Here is an 18520-nt window from a genome sequence, read left to right as displayed (position 1 = left end):
GCTTTCCTTATTAAGTGAAAGTAGGGAAACTGAACAATACAGAAATAACTGATTGGTTAACGCTGGTTTTTTTTAGATTACCTTTTTCTTTGTAAAGATTACACCAGAGGGAACTTAATTAAGATCCCAATTGAAACTGGCCTATTTGGGAAATAATACTCTTATCTCTCTCTTCTGATTTCTCCAAAGATCAGATAATAACTCAAATTCTGTTTGGAATCTCAGCATGAGTGACGCCATAAGTATTTTATATATAAATTATTATAAGTTATGTTATATTTTATAGAATATACAAAGTATTATTTTATATTTTATAAATATAAAATATATAGTAAAATAATTATAAACTAAAAATTTTTAAAGATTTATAAATTATTATTTTATGTAGTTGATATAATATATAATAGTAAACTGTAAAAATAATACATAATATAAAATAATATATATCATTATTGTATATATTTTATGTAAATTATAATATATAATTATTTATTATATAATACATAACATAATACTTTTATATAGCAATGTATATATTTTAATAAATTCTATCTAATAATATACACATATAGTGCCCATGAGAAAATTCAACAAGGTAACTGTATTAGTCTGTTCTCATGCTGCTAATGAAAACATACCTGAGACTGGGTAATTTATAAAGGAAAAACGTTTAATTCACTCACAGTTCAGCATGGCTGGGGAGGCCTTAGGAAACTTACAATTATGCAGAAGGGGAAGCAAACACATCCTTCTTCACATGGTGGCTGCGAGAAGAAGTTGCAAGCAAAAGGGGGAAAAGCAAACCATATCAGTAACTCACATAATGGACCATAAGAGGAACCTCAATTTTTTAAAATTGAAATCATAGATAGTATTTTATCTGACTCTAACAAAATAGAACTAAAGACTAATATTAGAAAGACAAGAGAGCTATCTCTAGAAATTTGAAAATTACATAATATACTTCTAAATTATTTATGTCAATAGTAAATCTAAAGAAAGTTAAAAAATATATTTTACTAAGTAAAAATGTAATCTAGATAAATAAATAGAAGCCGCAAAAGCACTGTCGAGATAGAAATTTATGATACTAAATGCTGACATTAAGAAAAAGGAAATGTTTTGAATCAATTATTTGAGTTTGTATCTCAAATAGCAAAATATATCCAACACAAGCAGAAGAAAGGACATTGTAGACAAACACAGGATTCAGTGAAACTGAGGATAGAAAAACAATAGGGAAAAAGCAATTGAGAAAAATCAATGTAGCAAAAAACTTATTCTGCATATTCAACAAAATTGATTAAAACCCCAGCAAGGCTGACAAAGATAAAAAGATGAAAAAAGTCACCAATACCAGGAGTGAAACAAGGGGTATTACTACTAACCCTGAAGCCATTACAAAATAATAAAGGAACACAGTAAGAAACTCTGTGCTCATAAATTTGATAATTTAGAAGAAATGGATCAATTCCTCAAAACCCACAAACTAACAATATTCAAACAAAATGAAAGAGACAAGCTGAATACTCCTATAATTACTAAATAAATTAAATTTATAATTTAAAATCTCCTGAAAATAAATTCCAGGCCCAGAGTGTTTTACTGAGGGAAACTATCAAGTAATTAAAGAAGAACTAACACCAACTTTACACAATCTCTTCCATAAAACAGAACAGGAAGGAACACTTACCAACTCATTCAAAAAAAGAAGCAAAATAAAAAAGTAAAAAAGGAAAAAGGGAAGACAGAAAAAGTGAAAAAGTGCAAACAAATATATTTCTTTAACTTAGACATAATAATCCTCATCAAAATATTGGTGATTAAATCCAGAAATGAATAAAAATAACCATTCACAAAAACCAAGTGGAATTTGTTCCAGGTATACAATATTGTCTCAATATTCTAAAATCAACTAGTATAGTCTACCATATTAGCAGACTAAAGATGACAAATTGTATGAATGCATCAAATACTACAGAAAAAAACATATTAAAAAATATAATATGTATCTGATATGGTTTGGCTGTGTCCCCACCCAAATCTCATCTTGAATTGTAGTTCCCATAATTTCTACATGTCCTACCAGTGGGAGGTAATTGAATCCCAGGGTGGATGTTTCCCATGCTGTTCTTGTGATAGTGAATAAGTCTCAGGAGATCTGATGGTTTTATAAAGGACAGTTCCCCTGCAGATGCCCCCTTCCTGCTGCCATATAAGATGTGTCTTGCTTCCCCTTTACCTTCCACCATGATTGTGAGGCCTCCCCAGTCATGTGGAACTATGAGTCTATAACTTATAAACTCCTTTTATAAGTTACCCAGTCTTGGGTATGTCTTTATTAGAAGCATGAGAACAGACTAATACAGTATCAATTACAAACCTCTCAGAAAACTAAAAATTGATGACAACTTTCTCAACTATATAAACAGCATCTACAAAAAAAAAAAAAAAGAACCCTATAGATTATGTTACACTTAACAGTGAATAACTGGATGTTTATGATATAACGTTGGAAATAAGGGAAGCGTATTAGTTTTCTACCACTGCTAAAGTGAAGTGCCACAAATTTTGTGGCTTAGAACAATATATATTATCTTACTCTTTTGGTGTTCCAAAATATGATATCAGTTTCACTGTGCTAAAATGAAGGGGTTAGCAGCAGTAATTTATTCTGCAGACTCCAGAAAATAATCTGTTCTATGCTTCTTCCAACTTCTAGAGGTCACAGGAATCTCTTGGCTCAGACTTTTCCTACATCTTCATAGCCAGCAATGCTTAGCTAAGTCTTTCTCACACTGGATCACCCTGACATTCCTTTTCTATAGTAAAATCTCTCCCTGTCTTGCTGTTGTAAAGACATTTATGATTACCTTAGGCATGCAGAATAATCTAGAATAATCTCTCCATCTCAACATCCTCAAATTAATCACATGTGAAAATGTCTTTGTACCATGTAAGGTGACATATTCACAGGTTCCAGTAGTTAGATGCTGTTATCTTCAGGAGGGTGGGAGGGAGTATTATTCAGCCTACTACAACAAAGATATGGTAGGCTCTTACCACTCTTATTTAATACAATACAGAAGAGTTCATACAAATATGGTAAGAAAATGAATTAAACTCTACATAGTGGAAAGGAGCAAATAAAACTTTTTTTTTTTTTTTGTGGAGCTGACATGATCAAGTAGAACAATTCAGGAAATCAAAAAAAGTTTGTAAAATTAATAATGAGCTCGATAAGATCACAGATGCAAGATCAACAAACATACATTAATTGCATTTCTATATATGAACAGGTGGGGGGCTGAAATTAAAAATACAATATCATTTACAATCACTCCAAAGCAAATGAATTCCTTAAGTGTCAAGTTAATACATGTGCAGAATCCAGATGCTGACAATTACAAAATATGGATGAACTAAAGCAAAAGAAGATCCACACAAATAGAAAGACATACTATATTCATGAATTGAAAGACTTACAGTAAAGATATTAATTATTCCCATATTCATCTATAGTTTTAATACAATTTCTATACAATTCTGGCAAAGATTTTGAATATATGGACAACTTCATTTTAAATTTGTATGGAAAGGCACATACTCTCAAACAGCTAAAATTGTCTTGAAAAAATAAAATAACAAGAATCGCTATCTGATTTGAGACACTATGGTACTCAAGATACTGTGGTATTGGTAGGAGCGAAGAAACATAACCAAGTGGAGCAGAATAGAGAACACAGTGAAAGACCCAAATAAATATGCAGAACATTTTTTCAGACAATGTTACAAAAGCAATCCAATGGGGAGAAGAATAGCCTTTCAACGAATGGTACTGGAGCAATTAAATATCTATAGGACAAAAAAAAGAGAGAGAGAGAGAGAGAGAGAACTCTTACCTAAATCTGTATAAAATCTATATCTCAAAAACATCTCACAATCTTTAATATAAAATATAAAACTATAAAACTTGATACAGTTTGGCTTTGTCCCTTGGCTGTGTCACCACCCAAATCTCATCTTGAATTGTAACTCCCACAGTTCCTACATGTCGTGGGAGGAACCTGGTGGGAGGTAATTGAATCATGGAAGCGGATCTTTCCCATACTGTTCTCATGATAGTGAATAAGTCTCATGAGATCTGATAGTTTTAAAAATGGGCATTTCCCTGCACAAGCTCTCATCTCTTTTCTGCTTCCATATGAGATGTGCCTTTCACTTTCTGTTATGATCGTGAGGCTTTTCCAGCCACATGGAACTGTAGGTCCATTAAACCTCTTTTTTATTTGTAAATTGCCCAGTCTCTGGTATGTCTTTATCAGCAGCGTCAAAACTAATACAGAACTTTTATTTAGAAAACATATTAGAAAATTTTTGTGAGTTAGGCGGAGTTCTAAAACTTGACACCAAAGCAAAAATAACTTAAAGATTAATAAAGTTTACTAATCAAAGTTAAAAAATTTTGATTGGTGAAAGATCCTATTGTAAAGAAGATGGAAAACCAAACCTCAAACTGAGAGAAAGTATTTGCAAAACACAAAACTGCCAAAAGACTAATATCTAGTATATATATAAACCTTTTAAAACTTGACAGTTAAAAAAAACCAATTAGAAAATTGGCAAAATATGTAAACATATGTGTCACCAAAAACAATATACAGATGGCAAGTAAGCACATAAAAAGGTGCTTCAACATGACTAACAGAGAAATGCAAATTAAAACCACATGATATATTGCTACCCATCTGTCAGAATGACTTTTAAAAAATAGGGACAACAATAAATGCTGGTGAGGATGTTGAGGAACTGGATCTCATACACTGCTGAAGGATATGGAAAATGGTATAGCCACTCTGGAACTCCAAACATGCAACTATCTTACAACCCAGCAATTGCCCTTTTGTGCTTTCATAATAATGTATATGAAAGGTCTAGCATGCCGTGGAACATGACAACAATAAAGAAGAATGAACTATTGATATATGCAACATCTTGGATGCATCTCCAGGAAAATACAAATGAAAAAGAAAGCCAATTGCAAAAGATTCCATAATAAATAATATCTTGAGATAAATAAATTATAGAAATGGAGAATGGTGCCCTTGGGGATGAAGAATTAAAGATGGGTGTTGCTTTAAAAGGGCAACAGGAGGGATCCTTATGATGATGAAATTCTTCTGTATTTTTATGATATCAGTGTTAGGAATTTTTACTGTATCATTTGTATCTTGATTGTGATATTATACTATAGTTATACCAGATGTTTCCATTGAGAAACCAGGCAAGTGGTACACAGGATCTACGTACTATTTCTAATAAGTACATGTGAATCTATAAATAAATTTTTTAATGCTTAGTTAAAATATTTATTGTTAAATGTCTATTGTGTTTAATCCTGTATTTTCTCTCCATGTACTGTTTTTCTTTTTAAAGAATTCAGATGTATATCATCAGTGTGGTAGTAGGAATATTAGCAAAAATCATGTTTATGTTTTGTACATCCTTAGGTTTATTTCTGATTTTGCTGCTAACTTCAATGGGACTTTTCCCATTAAATTTATTAATTGGTTATTGTTACTGTATAACATTACTTGGTTTGTTCCTTCCCTCCCTTCCTATCTCTTTTCCTATCCCCTTCTCTCTTCTTCTTTTAATTCTTTCTTTCATTCCTTATTGAATGCATAAATAAAGCTGTGAGTTAATGCTATCCTTAGTTGAGGACACTTTAATAATTTTGTTCCATACAAGGCATCATCATTTTTTATTTACATGCATATTTATTTATTCTCATGTCTCTGCCTCGGTATATAGGAAACCACTTTAATACGTTTAAAGTAGATTTTGATAGTTCTATTATTTTATCATAAGATGAATTTCTTTCAGTGTGTGTGTGTATTTTTAATTTATAGGAATGTTATTAACTCACGGATTTTATTATTCTATCTTCTCTTTCCCCCTAAGTACTTGTTTTGAAAGATCTATTCGTGTTTCTATGTATTCAATTGCTCAACTACTTTTAATTGCTGTGACATAGTCAGTGGTGCGCATCCACCTTTTAATAATCAACTAATAGTCACGGGAATTCAGATTGCCTCCAACTCCCCACCGCCACATAAAATGCAACAAAGGGCACCCTCATAAATGTCTTCTTATGGAAGAGGTAATAATTTCGTTGGGATATATACCTAGGAACGGAATGGCCAGTTAGCAGGATATGTGCACACTAATGTAACAGTACTGACAGATTGTTCATGGTAATAACTCCTCTAGTTCACATCATCCTATCCACACATGGGTGAAGCTCTTACCTCTTTGTTAAGTATAAAATCAGACTTATTGATGTTTTAATATGCATTTTTCTGATTACCAATGACTTTTAGTTTAATTTTTTAGAAACAGAGTATCACTCTGTTACCCAGGCTGGAGTCCAGGGGCACAATCACAGCTCACTACTGCCTGGAACTTCTGGGTTCAAGTGACCCTCACACCTCAGCCTCCTGAGTAGCTGGGCTTACAAGCTCCAGCCACTGCACTCTGCTGATTTTAAACTTTTGGTCATTCTCTTTTTAACTTGTTGGGAGAGGGTTTCTTGTATGTAAATATCATTTTCATACCCTTAGCACATTTTTCCATTATTAATGTATTTTTCTTGTTGATTTCATAACTTCCTTATATCTTTGATTTTTTTTTTTAATTTTAGGCATTGCAAATAGTTTTTAAAATAAATTTTATCTACTATTAATTTTTCCATAGTATTTTTTGATTGATAGGAGTTCTTATTTTGATTAGTCAAAATTATCGTTTTATTTCTTTATGGCTTGTGCTTTTGAAAGTTGATTAATTTTCCATCCCTGAAACATAAAGATATTCTCATAACAGCATTACAATTACATATATATTTAAACCACTTGAGTTAATCATTGTCCATAATCCAGTGTTTTTCCATATAGTAAACCAATGTTTTCATCATTTCCTGATTTATTTCTGGTGCCCCTACTTTTATGTAATAATCTAAATTCCATTGGTTCAAATATCTGTTCTTCTACCAACTCTACCTTGTTTTCATCCCTAAGGCTTTGTAATGTGTACTACACAGGGAAAGTCAACTTCCTCTTTTTAATCTCTCTTTTTTTTTTCAAGTTGAATTTATTATTCATGGACCTTGATTTCTCCTCATAAATATGTAAGTAAACTTATCGAGGAGATCTGAAAACATATCCAAAGGGAATATTCATTGAATTTTCAATTAATTTATACACTGACTTGGGGATAATTATTATCTTTAAGAGAACTGTTGTCTCACTTTATAGTAAGGGCTGGTAGATTTCAGTCCATGGATCAAATCTGGCCTGCTGCTTATTTTTATATGGCTCACAATCTAATAATTTGAAAAATATTTTTAAATGGTTGAAAAATATTTTAAGGCATGTGAAAATACATAGATTTGTAATTTCAGTGTCCATAAGTCAAGTTTTATCTGAGTACAGCCACACCTAAATTTGTTTACATATTGTCTATGGTCACTTTCCTATTACTTTCCTTCAAAGCTAAATAGTTGCAATAGAGATCAGATACACAAAAAGAATTGAAAGAAAGACTCATAAAGCCTAAAAAATTTCCTATCTCGTCCTTCACATAAAACGTTTACTTATATTAGTCCTGGAGATTGAGATACCTTCTTTTGTGAGAGTTTACAATTTTTACCATAGAGTTAACTGTTTAAATCTAAACAGTTGGGGAGGCCAAGGCAGGTGGATCACGAGGTTAGGAGATCGAGACCATCCTGGCTAACACGGTGAAACCCCGTCTCTACTAAAAATACAAAAAAGTAGCCAGCCGGCCGTGGTGGCGGGCGCCTGTAGTCCCAGCTCCTCGGGAGGCTGAGACAGGAGAATGGCGTGTACCCAGGAAGCGGAGCTTGCAGTGAGCTGAGATCGTGCCACTGCAGTCCAGCCTGGGTGACAGAGCGAGACTCTGTCTCAAAAGAAAAAAAAAAAAAACCAACGACAAAAAATATAAACAGAATTATAGGCTTGTTGCCATAGTTAATACTATCCTATTTTTATTAATTTTTAATTAGCCTATTGCTGTTTCTAAGAATTTCTATTTGTTTAAGGTGATGTGACATTTATCAGGATTGTTGAATTATTTACTTCAATTTTTGATTCAGTAATTTGTTCAACCTGGATAGTTGTACTATGTGCAAATAATAAAAATATTTTTTTCTTCTTTACAATTCTTAAATTCTAATCCCCTTTTCTTTTTCTTAAAGCTTTGTTCAAAGCCTCCCAATACTAAATTTAAAAGTTTCGATGTTGGTAGACTTTCTTTTATTATAGAACTTAAGGGGTTATATCTAAAGTTTATTCTCAAAATCAGCTCTAAGATTTGGGAATGCAAACATTATCAATTTTAAAATGTTTTATTCTAATCTCATATTGTTATATATATTATAAGTAAGCACCAAAGTGAATGAAATACTGTTTCTTCATATATTATAATGATGATATTATAATTCTATTAAATGTAAACAACATCGCTAAATTTTCTGATGTTAAAAACTTCCTTTCTTAACTCCTCAGATAAATTCTACTTAAAAATGACAGTATATTTAAATACATGAATTGCTTTTGGAGAGCTAATATGATGTTTAGGATTTCTATCATGATGTACATATATAAAGTTAGATTTCAAATTCCTTTCATGTATTTTTCTTATATAGTTTTAAAACCAATAATTTATTAGCCTTATAAAATAAGCATTATAGTTGTTTTATGTTTTCCTACTCTCTAGAATAAGCTATGTAAATTGAAATTCATTCTTCTTGGAAATTATTATAACTCACCAATAAAAGCATATGGACCTCAGTTTTGGTGGGAAAGAAGATCACCCACTACCATTTTATTTTCTAAATAGTAACTATTCTATTCCAGCACTCTATTTCTTTTTCAATTTTGGTAAGTTTTAAAGTGTTTTTATTTTTCTTTTTCCTGGATTTTCTCCTTTTTCTTTTGAAAATTTAGCCAAATAACTTTTAATTAATGTTTATTTTGTTCATCTGCCCAGTAAGTTTTATGTTTTATTGACTTTTTATAGCTTTATTGTTTCCTCCTTTTATTTTATGTTGTTCTTTTTTAACAACTTGATTTATATGTGTAATCCATTTATTTATTTATTTTTCCTTTTATTTCTTTCTTGTTTGTTTGTTTTTGGGACAGTGTCTCTTTCTGTCGCCCAGGCTGAAGTGCGGCAGCCCAATTATGGCTCACGGCAGCCTCTGCCTCCCTAGCTTAATCCGTTCTCCTGCTTCAGCTTCCCAAGTAGCTGAGTCCCCATGCATGTGCTAACGTGCCTGGCTAATTTTTGCATTATTATTGTTTTTTATTTGTAGAGATGAGTTTTTTTTTTTTTTTTTTTTTTTTTTTTTTTTTTTTTTTGAGACGGAGTCTTGCTCTGTCACCCAGGCTGGAGTGCAGTGGCCGGATCTCAGCTCACTGCAAGCTCCGCCTCCCGGGTTTACGCCATTCTCCTGCCTCAGCCTCCCGAGTAGCTGGGACTACAGGCGCCCGCCACCTCGCCCGGCTATTTTTTTGTATTTTTTAGTAGAGACGGGGTTTCACCGTGTTAGCCCGGATCGTCTTTCGATCTCCTGACCTCGTGATCCGCCCGTCTCGGCCTCCCAAAGTGCTGGGATTACAGGCTTGAGCCACCGCGCCCGGCCGTAGAGATGAGATTTTGTCATGTTGCACAGACTGGTCTTGAACTCCTGGGCTCAAGCAATCTGCCTGCCTCAGCTTCCCAAATTACTAAGTATTTCTTTAATACACTATTTTTTTTAGGTTTAGCAGAGAGTTCTCATATACACACCTACACACACACACACACACACACACACACACACACACACACAGCTTCCCTCACTCTCAACAGCTCACACTGATATGGACACAAGGCAGAAGGGCAGGGTCCCTGGCAAGGGCTCCATCCTTAAGAAACCTGGACCCACGGCCTTAAATGAAAACAGGCATTCCTGTTTTCAGGCCTGAATGATGCCTTTTCCAAGACCATCCTGGCCTGCTCCACCCCCAATCCCGTGCCCATAAGAACTTCAAACCCCAGGCTCCAAAAGAGCGGCGGGGCATGACAGAGAAGGAGAGAAGAGAAGAAGCCTCTGAAAGTTGAGAGGAGTTCAGCTGCGGATGGTAGGAGAGGAGTTTGGCCATCCCCAGGTGAAATTATCTCCCCACTCCAGGAGAAGATAATCTTCCCACACCATCTCCTTTCCAGCTCCCCTTCCACTGAGAGCCACTTTCACTGCTTAATAAAATATCTGCATTCACCATCCTTCAAGTCTGTGTGACCTGATTCTTTCTGGACGCCGGGCAAGAACCCGGGTACCAAAAGGACAGGATGTAAAAGTCACCCTCACTCCCTTCTGAGCTGGTTAACACATCCTTCCGTGGACGACAGGGCTAAAAGAGCATTGTAGCATACTCGGGCTCTGCCACGGGGCCAGTACAAAGCCTGCTCCTGCTGGAAAAAAGTAACAGGCGGTTCCAGCTCACTTTTTTCTTGAGTTGTTTTCTGTTGTTTGTTTGTTTGTTTTTCTATAAGGTTCCCATCAACCATGGGTTGTAGCAGTACTCCTACATGGTAGATTTTGTGCACTTTTACTGAGTGTTATTTTTACATTAGTTTCTTCAGTTGTAATTTCCATTCATTAGAAAGAATATATATCTAGAATTGACACTTATGTGCAAACTGAGATTTATTTCTTTATGAGATTTTTTAAAATTTTCCATTCAGAACTCCAAAGCAAAGACAGAAATTCTTGTAGATTCAATGACTAAAGAACATGGATTTACTCATACTGTTCAATGGCAGGAACAATAATTCCAAAATCCTAGTCAAGGTTGAATCTTGTGTAATTTTGAGGATCAAAACACATAATTTATGTTTCTGATTGAGTTTTTATATTCAAATACAAAAGACCCCTTTTTCATCAAATAATCATCTTTTGAACTTATAGCTCTGTATTATGTCCCTTTTTCTATTGTATTTTCTTTGCATTCTCTTTCTTTCTTATTTAGCTGGCTATATTCTATATCTGTCACTATTTTATAATGTCAAGCATATCTTCATGTATAACAGGAGAAGGCATCTGTGTTTGTTTACCTCACGTGATGTAGAAATGAAAACTTCAACTAGGATTTCATCTTGAGAAAGTCACTTAATTCCATTAGGCCTCATTTTTCTTATTTTTACAGTGAAAATTTTGGAACTAAATGTAGTTTGGATTCTCTCTGCAAAAAGTCTATAAACTTATAATTATCTGATATAGTAAATAATTACTGGAATGAGAAATATATGCCAGAATAAAAGTAAAATTTCAAACTAGACTTAGCAATTAGTAGACTTTAATGTCTCTTACCCTTGGAATATCATATGAGGGTTTTTTAATGGACATATTTACCTACATTTAACAAGTAGTTCTGATGGAAGAAGTTATCTAAAGAAAGGCTGGAAGCAGAGAAAACCATTTGCAAATGATATAAATTGATTGATATGTTGGTGCTGCAGACTGAAAGGTTATGTCCCCCGGAAATGCATATGTTAAAATCCTCGCCCTTCAGGTGATGGTATTGGAAGGTGGGGCTTTTTGGAGATGATTAGGTTATGATGGCAGTGCCCTGTGAATAGGATTGGTGCCCTTATAAGAGACCCCAGAGAGCTCTCTAGCTGTTCTTCCTCTATGTGAGGACACAGTGAGCTGATGGCTGTCTATGAATCAGGAAGAAGGCTCTCATCAGATATTGAATCATCTTCCAGCACCTTGACCTTCATCTTCCCAGCCTCAAGAACCATGAGAAATAAATCTCTGTTATCTAAAATCTACCCTGTCTGTGTCTATAATATTCTATTAGGGCAACCTGAACTCAGACACTGGAAAATTTTCTGCATGGATCTTTCTCCTCCCAGTCCTCACTTTCCCCAGCAGAGCCTTGTAAGTGCTTTTACTTTTCAATGAAAGTAGATGAAATTAACACCTGGTGAGTTTCTTCAGTTGTTAAACAGGTTACTTGAATGCTGCTTCCAAGAAACTGACTGGGAACACAATCAGGGAGATGATTATGTAACCCACATTATTACCCTATTAAATATTTCCCATGATTTCTTGATTTTCTGTGGTTTCACAAAAATGAGCAAAAACATAATCCTGCACCATCTTAAATAATATTAGAGAGTTTTGACTCCATGTGTACTGAGAGCCAATCATAGCAATACAAGGAACAAAGCACCCACTATCCCTGGCGTTCTGGAATAGTGTTGTACTATGGAGGTTAAAACTCTATGCATTGGAGCCCTTTATCAAACAATGTTTAACTCTCTTTAGTTCTTCAATGATTCACATTTGTAGCGAATAGCTAGAAATACCAGTGCAGTATTTGGCATTGCATTTAACGAAATATAAAGACAGTGAAATATTTTGATTAGCTTTTGTATTTTTTTTCAGGTCATTTTCATAACATTGGACATAAATGACCTAAATTATATTCTGGTCTGGAAAGAGGAAGCAACTCTCAGTTTGGCAGATATTAAGTTTATAATTTAAAGATTATTAAATTTATACAAAGTAGAAATAAGCAACGAAGCTGGTAAGTTAGGTTCAACATTTGTGGCAGGTTAAACATTGGTGCTAAGGAGTCAAAACTTCATTCAACAGACAGTGAGAAACCACTGAAGATCTATTGTACAAATGAGCAACCTGAGTTCTGCTTTGGAAAAAATCAGTTTAATGCCAAATACAGTATGTATGACAGGAGATGTCAGTTCCAAATTATCTATATTGACATAAAACTAAATCTATCAATAAAAAATTATTAGTTCAGTTTATAAAAGCCATCCTATACAGGACTCGGATACTTGAGTTCATGGTAAATCTAGCTCTTTTGAGTATGTATAATAATAATCCAGATTTGATTTTAGATATAAACCTTTTGCTATTTTTGTTTCTGTTCCAAGTGTAGAATTCTAATTTTTTAGCTGTTCTGTTTGTTTTGAAACTTGGTTAGTATTCTTATCATATGTAATTGAAGTGTAAATGTCACAGTATTCCTTTAAAAACAAATGCCAATTAATGTGAGAGATGTTGGCAACAGGAATGGGCTCACTTCATTTATTATAACATGTTTTGACCTTTTCATTATTTTGGTGGTAATTATTCTATTTTTTTGCAACCAACACAAACTCAGATGGATTATTTGATACAGTTCTTTAATTTAACTCAGAGGTCAAACTTTCCATTTACTTGGATAGATCATTGATGCATTTCTTACCTCTATTTCTAAGCCTTCTTTTATTAATAGCTAATTTATAGATTTGTTCATTGGAATTTCAGAAGAAAATCAACAAATGTAATAGCTTAAATTATCTGTCTGGATTATTAATTTACTTCCATTAATGCCAGTTTTAATATTCATATTGTTGCATTGCTACTGGGAGTTCACTTTTCTTTCCCCTAACAGAAGACTGAAAACTCATTAAGAATAAAGACAGTATCTTACTCCCCCTTCTACTTTCAGTATTTAGTACTTCCACTGAGACAGATATTATTTTTAAATGAAAGAAAGCGTGCTTATATCTGAAAAAGTGTGCTTATATCCATTTAACTACCCTTATTATTTTATTACAGGTTTCTAAGACTAGTAAAGGGTTTTCATAGTCTTTGTATTACCTACAGCCTTAATAAAGTATTTGCTTAAAAATTTAATTAAAGTGAAGTTATTTAATTTTTTATTTTCCACTTGTTCTTAGCTTCCAATGAATTGTTATTTTATGTTAATGTACATACCTTTGAGGATAACTAGCCAGTATATTGCATTTTTAAAATAGCAAACAAAAAAACAACATGAAACAAATCCTAACACACAAAAAAAAAATTCTCTTGTTTCTGCATATAATAAAGAATTGCTTCAATTTGGTTTGCTGATTTAATAAGTATTTTTTTTCTATAAGGGCTTTAGAAATGGGGTCAAACTGATCTAGAAAAATAAAGAAAATTAGATGAGTAGAGAATTAGTACTAATTAGTAACTTCTTCATATGCTATTTTAAAAAGATGGTATGGAGATACTTATCTCTACCTAAGCCAAATAGAAAGCCAGTATTACCGGAAGAATACAACACATTCTAATGAATAACAAAGTCCTCAAGGAAAATTAAACCCACATAGATGGGATCAGAGATTGCATCAGTGGATATAACTGGTAATATATACATATGTGTGTGTATATTTTATATACACATAGGTGTGTGTATGTACATGTGTGTATCTACAAATAAGAACCAGATATGAATGATTAAAGGATACACCAAACAAGTAACATAGCAGAAGCTGTGAGTAAGGAATTGGTAAATGCTTGCCTATGGACAGTTGGTGAAGGAAATAATTTATTTAGCCATAGAAAAAACAAATGGACTGAGAAGTTGGAACCAAGGAGGAAACAGAGATACAGCACATGTGTGAAAAATGCAACTCTGGTCAGAGCGTAGGAGGGAAAAAAAGGCAGGTGTTGACAGCAAATGACAGATTTCTAAATTATTTGGGGAAAAAAATGGATTACTATATTCAAAGCTGTGTTTCGAAGCCCAGGTGTGACCTAAGAGTGTCCAGGGCCCTATTGAAGGCTGTGAACCATCTGCAACAGACAACCAGTCTTCAGGATTGGACCTGAGAGGGCTCGGGTTTTGTTTGGTCTCCACAGTTCATCTTCTTAGCAATACATGGGGAAACACCTTGATGTCAGTTAGAGACCCATAAGCATGAGAATAAAGGGCTTTTGTTGATTCATGATTCTTTCAATCTGACTGCGGCAACCCTTACAATTCATCAAAAGAAATGAGGATACGCGGAGTTCAGTTGAGCATTTAAACCCAGACACTGAGTTTTGGTTTTTTTAGCTTTGTATCAACCCACTCAGAAAATGTGAATGTGAAGAAAAATGTGATTGAAATTGGTTGCCATATTGTGGATCAGTTCATGAGCATTTGGACATGAGTCATTTCATGTTGAACAAACTATGCTTTCCTCTTTAAGCGTAGGCTTAAAATAAAATTAACTCTCATAGGGTTCATTTCATTACTTTAGGCTGGAATAGGCAATAACTTTGCTGAAGTAAGTAATGCAATAATGCCAATTATTTGCATGATTCAGTTATTATCTACCTATGTTACTATATACTGCTAATTTTTGAGCAGTAATTTCTAAATCATTTGACATATGTAAGGAAACACGGATCTTAAATCAGGAGTTGGCAAACTTTTTCTATAAAGAGATAAGCAGTAAACATGTTTGGCTTTGCGGCAATATTATCTCCGTGACAACTACTCAACTTTGCTCTTTTAGTGTTTCAGCAGCTATGAGTAACATGCAAATAAATCAGAGGAGCTGTGTTCTGATAAAACTTTACGAAAGCAGGGAGTAGGCTGGATTTGGTCTATGGGCCACAGTTTGCTAATTCTTGTCCTAAATAGTAACCAAACTAAACTATTTCCACTCACAGTCATGAAATCTTTTGTATTTCTAGGTTACCTTCCACAGCAGCATTTTTTTCTAAGGCAATGACTACTTGTAGGTCAATACTGATTCTCCCAGTACCAGGGGCAGCTTAAGGGTGATGAATTAGGCTGTCAACTCCAGACCATGTATGTCTCCACAACTTTCCATTTAGAAGTAGGAAATAGGGAGGAAAGGGGCATTGGGATAATAGGGCATGTTTCTACTTTAATGAAGCCACCTAAATTAAGTGAAGAGTGTTGAATTCACTATTCATAAATACTAGCATCTTTTGCTATTAAATTTTCCATCTCTCTTTTATTCTTTTAATATATGCTGTAACATAGATGTATCACATAAACAATGCATGTATAATATAATGCATCATTTTATCATAAATAGATTAATATATCATTTAAAAATGAGATCCAGGGGAAAAATGCAGTTAGTATAAAGTCAGAGTTGGTAAAACATGTTGGATGTCCCATTTGTCCATATTCATTAACAGATGAATACTTGATGAAGATCTCTTAAGATGTAGAATTGTGTTTAGCATTCAGACAGGTACTCTGCTAAGTGCTAAGTCATGTAAGAGTTTGAACCACATGAAATTGCTGTTTTTAAGTCAAAAGACAATAGAATATTAGGAATTTCATAAATCTAAAAAAAGTATTGAAGAAGATTGGCATTGACTCTTTCCCGCAGGAGTTAATAGTCTGTCTCTGGACTAATAATTACAAGCATAATAAATATTACCAATAGAAAAATAGAAGATGCATTAAGAGCATATAATGACAGAATTTAACATGTGTAGGAGATTAGAGAAAGCACCTTGAGTAGGGGGCATTTAGGTGGAGACCAACAAGATAAATAGGTCTTAGAAAAACATACAGAGAGAAAGAGAAAGGGAAGCAAGGGCTATAGAGAATGTCACAAGTTTTGGGAGCCACATATCTCCAGGCTCAGAGGCAGGAGAGGATATAGATGTATTTGATAATGGATAACATGGTCACAATGAATTACGTTTCCCATATACACATTTAAAGATATATATATATACACGCACACACATATATACTATTATATACTAATACTATATGATTATTTTACAGTATATATGATATAACTTTAAATTAACTTATAGAAATAAATTTCCCCAAAAAATATCTTAGTGTAACGGAATCACGTCCAAAAGATTGTGTTAATGCTCCACAGCTCTGAGAGGTGTTGTTCTAAAGCAAGAACTCATAGCTTAGTTTGTTTAGTCTCAAAACTGCTAACAACATGGAAATTCATAGATAAATCTTCAAGTAAATTTAACTTCAAGTTACCCTTCAAAACCTGGGCTTCTTGTCAGGCACTCCATGTCCTCTGCTCTAATCTCTTCTTCCTCTCCTTACAGGATAATTAGAACTTTCTTCTCTGACATTCTACCAACACTATCTTCATGATGCCACCAATGCACACTTTTGCACCTCCCTGCTTTGTAAGTGCACCTGAGGATTAACGTACATTCAGGACCTTACCTTCTGTGGAACATACTTGCTGTGAGTCCTCGTTTGCTCTTTGTGAAGATCTAATGACAACTGACACATTGAACGCTGTTATTTCTCTCCAGGTGCAAGGACTTTCTTAAGCCTCTAGAACTGCTCTTGTAAATGGTTTTAATGGTAGGCCTTTGCTACTAATGTTCAGGTAATAAATGCCTACATGTGTAATAGAAGACTTAAGTGTAAAAGAAGACATTCACCATAATCTGGTAGTGGAGATTGGGGGATGTCATTAACCCTCTCTCCCACAAAACTTTTGGTAATTACCATTTACCAAAAGTAATCTAAGAGATGTGTACAAGCAAATTGAGTTAAGCCAGCTGACAACAGTTTGAAATCTATGATTACAGTGTTCTGTAGACCAAAGGGCACACACATTTCATTTTGGGAAACTGAAGTTTGGGCAAAGAAATGTCCTGCCTCTGTAAATGAAGCATTGTAAAATACTTTAAAAATCATCTCCACTTTGGAGAAATGAACGATAATTGCTAATTTTTGATTTTTCCCATTTACAGTTTCTCAAAGCCCTTTAATACACATTCTCCCATCAGATCCTTGCAATGAAGATGCGGCATTGACATAATTTCTGGCTAGGCAAGAAGAATAGGCAGGCAGAGAGGCAGTCATTTGCTACTTACCCCACCCCTCTCCTTGACTTCTACTCCTCTCCATTTCCCAAAACCCTGCTTGGGAATAAGGGTTTGAATTGTGAGAAGCCTCCCTCATAGCAACAGTATCTGTTGGCATTGTGTTGCTTTTCATTAAGAAAAAAAATCCAGAGGAGACAAGACAGGAAATCTGCGCGTACCTTGCTCATTGATGAAGGGAAATGATATCGGCTCTAAGGTTAAATCAAGGGCAGCCAATGTCAATTTGTTTTCGAGAAGTTCAGGCATTGAGGGAGTTGTTAACATCCTATTCTATTTAAATCAAACACCTGCCTTTACTTGTGTTGGATAATGAGGAAAACGGGATCTCTTAAATATAGTCTTTTGCTATAAATAGTCAATCTATTTTAAATTTAATTGTTATCATTGTCAAAGCATAGCCTCAGAGATGCAGACTGATGTCACCAAAATGCTCCTTAACTGAGTGGTAGGCACCTGGTTCTAATCGCTGCTCTGGTACTCATTAAGTATGTGGCCCAGGTTGATTAATTTCACATTTTCAGGACTCTCCGTTCTCTCGAGTGTCCATTTTCTCTTCTTATTGGTTTCCAGGGTGTCTTCCTTTTCCATTCTTAGTGAGGCTGCCTTTACTCAGGAGCTCATCTTTTCTTCCTTGTAATATAAGGAAGGATTGTAATATATTTATGTTTACATTATGTAATATATTTATATTATGAAATATAAATATATTTTTCATATTGCTGCCAGCAGCTTCTTATTAAAATGTACATCTTATCACATCAT

At 34.1% G+C, this 18520-nt stretch overlaps 1 long non-coding RNA gene across 3 annotated transcripts in view; it reads left to right on the top strand.

The window, feature by feature from the left end:
* LOC126958200 (uncharacterized) overlaps positions 1–18520 on the top strand; it is a 34849-nt gene that overhangs the window by 5573 nt on the left and 10756 nt on the right. For all 3 annotated transcript variants that reach the window (XR_007727139.1, XR_007727141.1, XR_007727140.1), the window contains exon 2: positions 16961–17105. This is a non-coding gene — a long non-coding RNA (uncharacterized LOC126958200). The remainder of the gene's footprint in view (positions 1–16960; positions 17106–18520) is intronic.

Source organism: Macaca thibetana, chromosome 7 (genome assembly GCF_024542745.1).
Source record: "Macaca thibetana thibetana isolate TM-01 chromosome 7, ASM2454274v1, whole genome shotgun sequence".
Taxonomy (NCBI): domain Eukaryota; kingdom Metazoa; phylum Chordata; class Mammalia; order Primates; family Cercopithecidae; genus Macaca; species Macaca thibetana.
The sequence above is the reverse complement of the archived record's forward strand: the minus strand, read 5'-3'. Positions and strand labels throughout refer to the sequence as shown.